The sequence below is a fragment of the Silene latifolia genome, unplaced genomic scaffold (genome assembly GCF_048544455.1).
Source record: "Silene latifolia isolate original U9 population unplaced genomic scaffold, ASM4854445v1 scaffold_57, whole genome shotgun sequence".
NCBI classification, from domain to species: Eukaryota; Viridiplantae; Streptophyta; class Magnoliopsida; order Caryophyllales; family Caryophyllaceae; genus Silene; species Silene latifolia.
Genome location: NW_027413480.1, coordinates 2,896,002 through 2,903,191, shown reverse-complemented (window position 1 = coordinate 2,903,191; position 7,190 = coordinate 2,896,002). Strand labels below are relative to the sequence as shown.

The 7,190-nt window shown below is 38.0% G+C and overlaps 1 long non-coding RNA gene across 1 annotated transcript; it reads right to left on the bottom strand.

Moving 5' to 3' along the window:
• Window positions 1–2,705: 2,705 nt before the first annotated feature.
• On the bottom strand, window positions 2,706–4,633 carry LOC141639772 (uncharacterized). The gene is made up of 3 exons (XR_012542666.1): window positions 4,564–4,633; window positions 3,522–3,610; window positions 2,706–2,913 (listed from the first exon to the last, which is right to left on the bottom strand). It is a non-coding gene; the product is annotated as an uncharacterized LOC141639772 (long non-coding RNA).
• Window positions 4,634–7,190: the final 2,557 nt, after the last annotated feature.

Here is a 7,190-nt window from a genome sequence, read left to right as displayed (position 1 = left end):
ACAATCCGAGCGGCTTTGCCACAATCCGCTCGGATTCCCCTCCACAATCCGCCCGGATTCCCCGAATCCGCTCGGATTCCAACGCTGAATCCGCCCGTCCCGACCCTATTCCGCCGGATTCTAGCACAAAGACGGATTGTCTTCTCCAAGCTACGAAGAAAGAAGCCCTTCTCTCAGAAAATACCGGCTCCTCCTTGCTCAACTTAAAAAGTGTAATTACTAGTTTAGCCCTTAGTTAACCCTAATGCATCCTCCCTAATTTCCACTATAAATACCCCATTAGTCTAATTAGAGGAGCATGTTCTTCTTATCAATAATTAGTGTAGTTAATATCAATCAAATCTCTCTTTAATATTGTAATCAAGTATTAATCAAGTTTTAATCCAAGTTTTAGTTCTTTAATCTCTCTTTTGTTCATCCTTTATTTTGGGTAATCGAAGATTATTTTGGGTTATTGTTGGGAGATTGACAACCTCTCAATCAAGCATTCAAGTACTTCTTTTATCTTTGCTTTATTATTGGAATCATTAGTAGGTATAATCTCTTAATCCCTTTTTAATTATTGTTAATTACTTTCATTTATTCATCATGTTTCATATTGTTGGTATGATTGACAACCTTGCTAGCATGATTAACATGATAATGAGTGAGTAGTCTCTTAGCTAGGGTTAATGGGTGATTAGGGGAAACCAACATGGGGAATGATTCATGCTTAAATTAATATGCTTTCATGTTTTATTTGCTTGCTTGTTTTGATCTCAACTCATGCACATGTTATATTTGATGAAATGCTAAGCCTATGAATCCTTGCATTTACTATCATCTTCTATCTTTTCAATGAGACTTGTAAGACATAACCCAACTCGAGTCTCATTAGACCATGCATGTTGTTGATTAGGGAAGATTAAGTCGACTTGTAGGTGTTGTACAATCTAATCGATTCGGCTCCGGGACCCAAACTTTCCTAGGATTGTAAGATATAACCCAACTCAATCCATCGCAACAATAATTGCTTGCTTATAATTTGAGAACATGTTTGTATGATCATATCCCATGATTCCCCTATGATCCCATGACACCCTAGTGCCTTTAATCAATTGTTTACACCCCTTTAATTCATCTTGCTTGTTTATTTTCATTGCTATTTTAGTTTAGTAACCTTCTACATCAACCCAATTTGTGACACCCCTTAGACACCACTAGTTACAATAGAAATCTCATTTCAACTCCCGTCCCTTGGGATCCGACCTTTACTAATTGTAGAGTTGTTTGTTGAGCTATAAATTGTGTTTTGATTCGACCGTGACCAACGACCACATCTTAGTTTGTGAACACTTAGCGGGATCGCATCACCCGGCGGGCTAGTTGCCTAGCCGAGACCCAAGTGACAGGCCGACAGGCTGCGTCGGTTAGGCTGTCTGAGACGTTAACTTGCTGTCTTTTGGCTTTGACCTTGCTCAATATGTTGACTCGGTCAGCGGGTGCAGAATATGCCCCATCAATTATTATTATTATTTATTTTTAATTTATTTCTTTATTTATGGTCGATGGTGTATTTTCTCTATTTTTGATGCATACTTTTAATTTGTCAACAAAAATTTAAGATTTACTCATTTTAACCAATATGATATTTTTTATAGAATATTTATTTTATACGGAGTAATATTCATTTAATAAATTCGTTTTGAGTATTAATTTTTTTTTTCTTGGTAACAACACGTATTTTACTAATAAATTATTTTTAAATTAATTGGTTATTTAGCGAATTTTCTAAATCGTTGATAATTTTGAATTTTCCTCACTGGTTTTTCAATTTTTTTATTTATTTATCAATGTTGTTACTTTTAATATTGTGATGATTAGATTTAATTTGTCTAATATATGTAATTCATAAATTTATATATCAATTTTAAAATATATATCATAAATGTTCATATAAAAATAGTTACTATAATAATTTAATTTATGAAATTTATTCTTTCAAAAAAATCACTTAGATCTGCGATTTTTGTTGTTATGTAATTTACTAAGTTATTAAGATTTCATCTTATTGTAAATTGTGGATCTGCATCTTATTTTAATTAATGTTCCATTTAATTTGTAATTATTTGTGAATTTTTGATGTTAAATGAAATTTCATATTGTATTGTATGGTTTCATATTAGATTCAGTGACGACAAAACTATTGAAATGAAGTAATATTTCTGGAAAATCAAATTGGAAATTTAAATACAATGTAAATTTAACGCAATTGCTAAATCTCGCACACCCTCTTACTAAAATCCCGCACATTTTCCACTATTATTCTGTTATTACCATTTTTATAAAAGAAGTTAAAAAAATAAAAACACAAACTCTGTAACTCATCACCATCCCCCGACCACCCATTCCCCAGCCCCGACTACCCATCCCAAACCCCGACCACCCTCTGCACCGTCGACCACCCATCTTGAATGAGAATCATCACAAACCGTCTACCACCCTCATCCCTTCCCCCACGCTGTTTCATCAACGATTAGGGTTTCGATTGAGTTTGGTTGTTGAAGAGGTGGTTGTGGACTTGTGGGGTCGTCAAGTCGGAGGAGGCAGTGTCGATTGGTATTGTAACACCCCGGTTTATAAAAGAAGTCCTCGTCAAGACATTCCCTCATAAAACGGACTGTTACCATCTCGGTTTCCCGAGGTAGTAGATAACAAAGTCCAACTCACCAAAGTACTTTAAATAAAAACTTTAATGATTACATATGTCTTACAACTTTTAATCAACTAGAACCTAATGTAAAAATAAATACAACTCGCAGCGGAAATTAAATAAGTGATATAACTACATTTGTGATCTAGACTCCTGCAGGTCCGAAAGCTCACACGTCCAAGCTCCCCATATCCAGCTAACTCAAAACCTGCTATTTAAATCTGCTCCCCATTTAACCGGAAATATTAAATGGTTCACCACAGGATGCCATCAATTAAAGCGAGGCATCAATTTTATTTTGACACGAAAGCAAACACGTCAACACGAGGTTGAGTAGGGAAACAATAAAACAATAAAATATGATATGCATGATACTCCGTCACCTCCTTATCCGCCTCAACTCAATCTCATATCTCATATCTCATAACTCATTTCTCATTTCTCTTCTCTCATTTCTCTTTTATTTCACGGACCGATTAACGGCAATCACGGACCCATTTAAGGGCAATCACGGACCCACTTAAGGGCAATCACGGACCCACTTAAGGGCAATCACGGACCCATTTAAGGGCAATCACGGACCCACTTAAGGGCAATCACGGACCCACTTAAGGGCAATCACGGAGCCCGAAGGCCAATACTGTTTATCACAACCTCACATCGTATCTCAACATCCTCACCACCGCCTCATCCTTCAACTCCAATGCATATGAAATGCTCAACAATAATTAATGCAATGCAATATGTATATAAATCGTAACGTAAATCAACAACCAGAATCCAGTCAACACAATTCAACACCGATAATAGAGTAAGTGTATTTCCCTACCTCAAAGTGCCAGCAATCCAATTAAGCAGTTAAGCAGTCCCGAAAATAAAGCAATGAATTTGATAATTGATCCTTCACGAATTCGTCACCTAAAACAATTATTATAATTATAATTACTAACTACTAAATATAGTAATTTCCCAAAATAGAAGCTTTCCCGAAATAGTAACTTTTCTCCTTTAACAAACCCGACTCAAAACCCAACTTGAATTATTAAATGTCTCGGGAATTAAATTGGATAACTAATATGATAATTAAATGAATTATATGATTTATAAATACCCGGATCAATTCCTTAAACAACTTAAACAACCCGACTTACACCCGTCTTCAATTATTAAATAATTTGGGAATTACATTAATTAATTATTTAGAAGACTCGGAAATAAATTAATTAATTAAGGATACGACTCATTACGAATTGTGACGATTTAAATTAAATAACTCGCTTCCAAAACAAACACCACCCGTCATCCTCACTACCCCATTTCACACGCCCCCACACCCTTCAAACACCACCTACACCACCGTGACAATCACCTGGCCGTGTCCCCACTTCAACCCCACCACCACCGCAACCAACCCCATCTGGGTCGATTGCCGCGGTTCAAACCAGTGCATCAACGGCCTGGTTCCCACCGAGCATCACCAAACACCCCCTTTCTCGCCATACCACCACCGCAGCTAACAACTACACACTGCCCAAACACCACCGGCTTATTCACCGTCCACCCACGAACCCAGACCTGGTGGCGCCACCTTGTCGACCTCCCCCTAGTCGACGTTGGCCCCACCCAAACCTAGTCATCTAAAACCCACCTTAAAACCCGTTTTTAAACTCGCTGCCGCAACCCCCGTCGCGCCACCTCTCACCGCCACTAGCACCACCTAGAACCACCATAACCACCACCATTACACTCTACCCCGACCACCCATTTCCCTTACCCCATCACCCACCACTACCATCGCCGCCCTAAGACACAAAACCCCACCCAAAAACCCGACACAAATGCGAAAAACAGAGGAGAGTTTGACTGCTTACCTAAACCGCCACCAAAACAGCCACCATGGCCACCCACGGCCGTCGACCACCGCCCCTAATCCTTCCTTGCGCAAAGACTCGACTACCCACGGCCGCTCTCTCTTTCTCTTTTATGTGTGAGGATGAATGATTGATGATGATGAAAAGGAGCCATGCACATGGGAAGAGGTGTAAAGGGAAAAGAAGAATAGCATGCTTGTGTTGTGTGCAGTGGAAAGACGTAAAGGGAAGAAAAAGAAAGAAAAAGAAAGCATGGGTAGTAGTAGTAATGATTAATAATAATATTAGAATAATAATAATATATAATAATAATAATATTTATAATAAATATATTTTATTAAAAGTCGAATGTAGGATAAACCCGACACAATTAACTTATATCGGTACAACGCGGTTAATTAAAATAATTTACGTAATTATCGACTCAGCAATTATCCCGCCTTAATTAATAATATAAAATGTATAGTAATTAATTTATAATAATATCCGTTTAATTATATCCGTTTAATTCAATAATATCCGTTTGCTTCAATAATATACGTTTAATTCAATAATATCTGTTTAATTTATTATATAAAAATACGGGGTATTACAGTCTTCCCCCCTTAAAATGAACTTCGTCCCGAAGTTCGCTCCCATACTCAACAACAAAAAAGGTATTGTATATTGTACTTTCGGACGTCACGCAACACTAACACGGTTAACACACTTTTTGACTCATCAATTAAACGTAGCAAATACAGAATGTTACATTCTGCCCTCCTAAAAATAAACTTCGTCCCGAAGTTTAACTCGTCTTTACTTAACCCAACTAACTACGACTAATAATTACTTGTGAACACAACTATATAACAACTAATTAATCATCTGAGAACACCGTCATCTTCCATCTAAATTCCGATCTCAAACTCAAGTAACTCCATAATCATGGTCGCACTGGACCGCCAATGTAACTCGGCACAAAGGCCCCACAACTCATAACTCCATACCAATGGTTTAATCACACTCTCTTTTTTTCACATCAACCAACTAACCGAAGTAGGAACAAAACATATAGGACTTATTTGCATAGGTACCCCACAACTAAACGTCAACTTGGTCACTATAACCTACAAACAAGTGCAAATTAAGCATCAAGATTTTACAATCCTCCCCAACTAAAAACATGGTTACGTCCTCGTAACCTTCATTATTATAACAAGGTTCTCAACTACTGCTAACAACTGAAAGAGAATAAAAGATTCTCAACTCTCGCTTAAGTTAACTAATCCTTATAACAAAGGGTTACCCCATTATAATTATCAAACCATATCATACTTATCAAATCGTATCACAAAACTAGTTCAAAACATGAAAATGTATCACAAAATAAACTTAAAACTAAACTTCGTTCCAAGGTTTCGGAACTACAATTACTTTATTAAACTCACAAACTTAAATACTTATATGAATTATAAGACTCTAATCCACTCAATAAACTAGTTACCCTCATCCCCATTCCCTTGCCTATTGTTGTAGCTCCTCTGAGTACTCCATTGTCCCGGATACGTATTGCTTCTAATACTTGATATTGGGGTTTGATATAGCCCTTGGTTACTCCCTCCATCGCCACTCCTCTGCGTGCCTCTACACTCATACGCTCGATGACCTCTTTTCCCACATCCAAAACATGTCACTAAGTACCCCTCACAACTCCTGCCCGGGTGGTTATTGCCACACTTGGTGCAATGATACACTCGCTGACTCACACTCTGACCTCGAGTATCGTTGGATCGCTCTGTCCCACTAAGGTTATTTCCCCAGAATGAATAAGGTTTAGGTTGAGTATTGATTTGCTTCTTATTATTCCCCTGCCCCTCGCCTGCAGTTTCACTCATTCTTTTCTCTCCCTTCTCTTTCTTTTCCTCCTTTAACATATCAACAACCCTCTCGGCATGCCCAGCTCGCTGATAAACATCATCCATGGTACTTGGTTGACCAGCTGCAAGTCTCTTCTTAATAGTTGTTGTTAATCCTTTCTCAAACTTGAGTGCCAACATCTCATCACTAAAATTCAAATCAGCTACATATTCGACAATTCCATAAATCTTATAATAAGTCTCTACTGTCATCTCCTCAGTCATCTTGAAAGAATCAAATTCAGCTCTCATCTTACTCCTAATATGTTCTGGTACAAATACAACTCTCATATTTTCCTTGAAACCCTTCCAAGTGATAAACGGTTCTTCACTCTCCCTCCAAGCTTCCCTCATGCCCTCCTTATTACGATTCCACCACAAACCCGCTTTTCCCCTCAAATAGTAAGCAGCTTGGTCCACTTGCATCTCCGCAGGACATCCTAACAACTCAAAAAGGTTATCAAACTCCCTATGCCAATCTCCTAGTAAGGATGGTTTACCTAATCCATCGTACTTCGTTGGGAGATGTCTTGCAATATTAGCACTCATCCTTGCTGGATCCTGAATTGACCCTTTAGCCTTCGAGCGCGCCAAGGCCTCATTCATAGATATCAAACGGTCAATCTCGTCTTGGGACATGGTAGAGGGTGTAGGTGTACTTCTCTTTGGAGGCATGGTTCTATAAAAGTAAAACAAGTCAACATAAGTTTCTACCCGAGTAAAGATGGC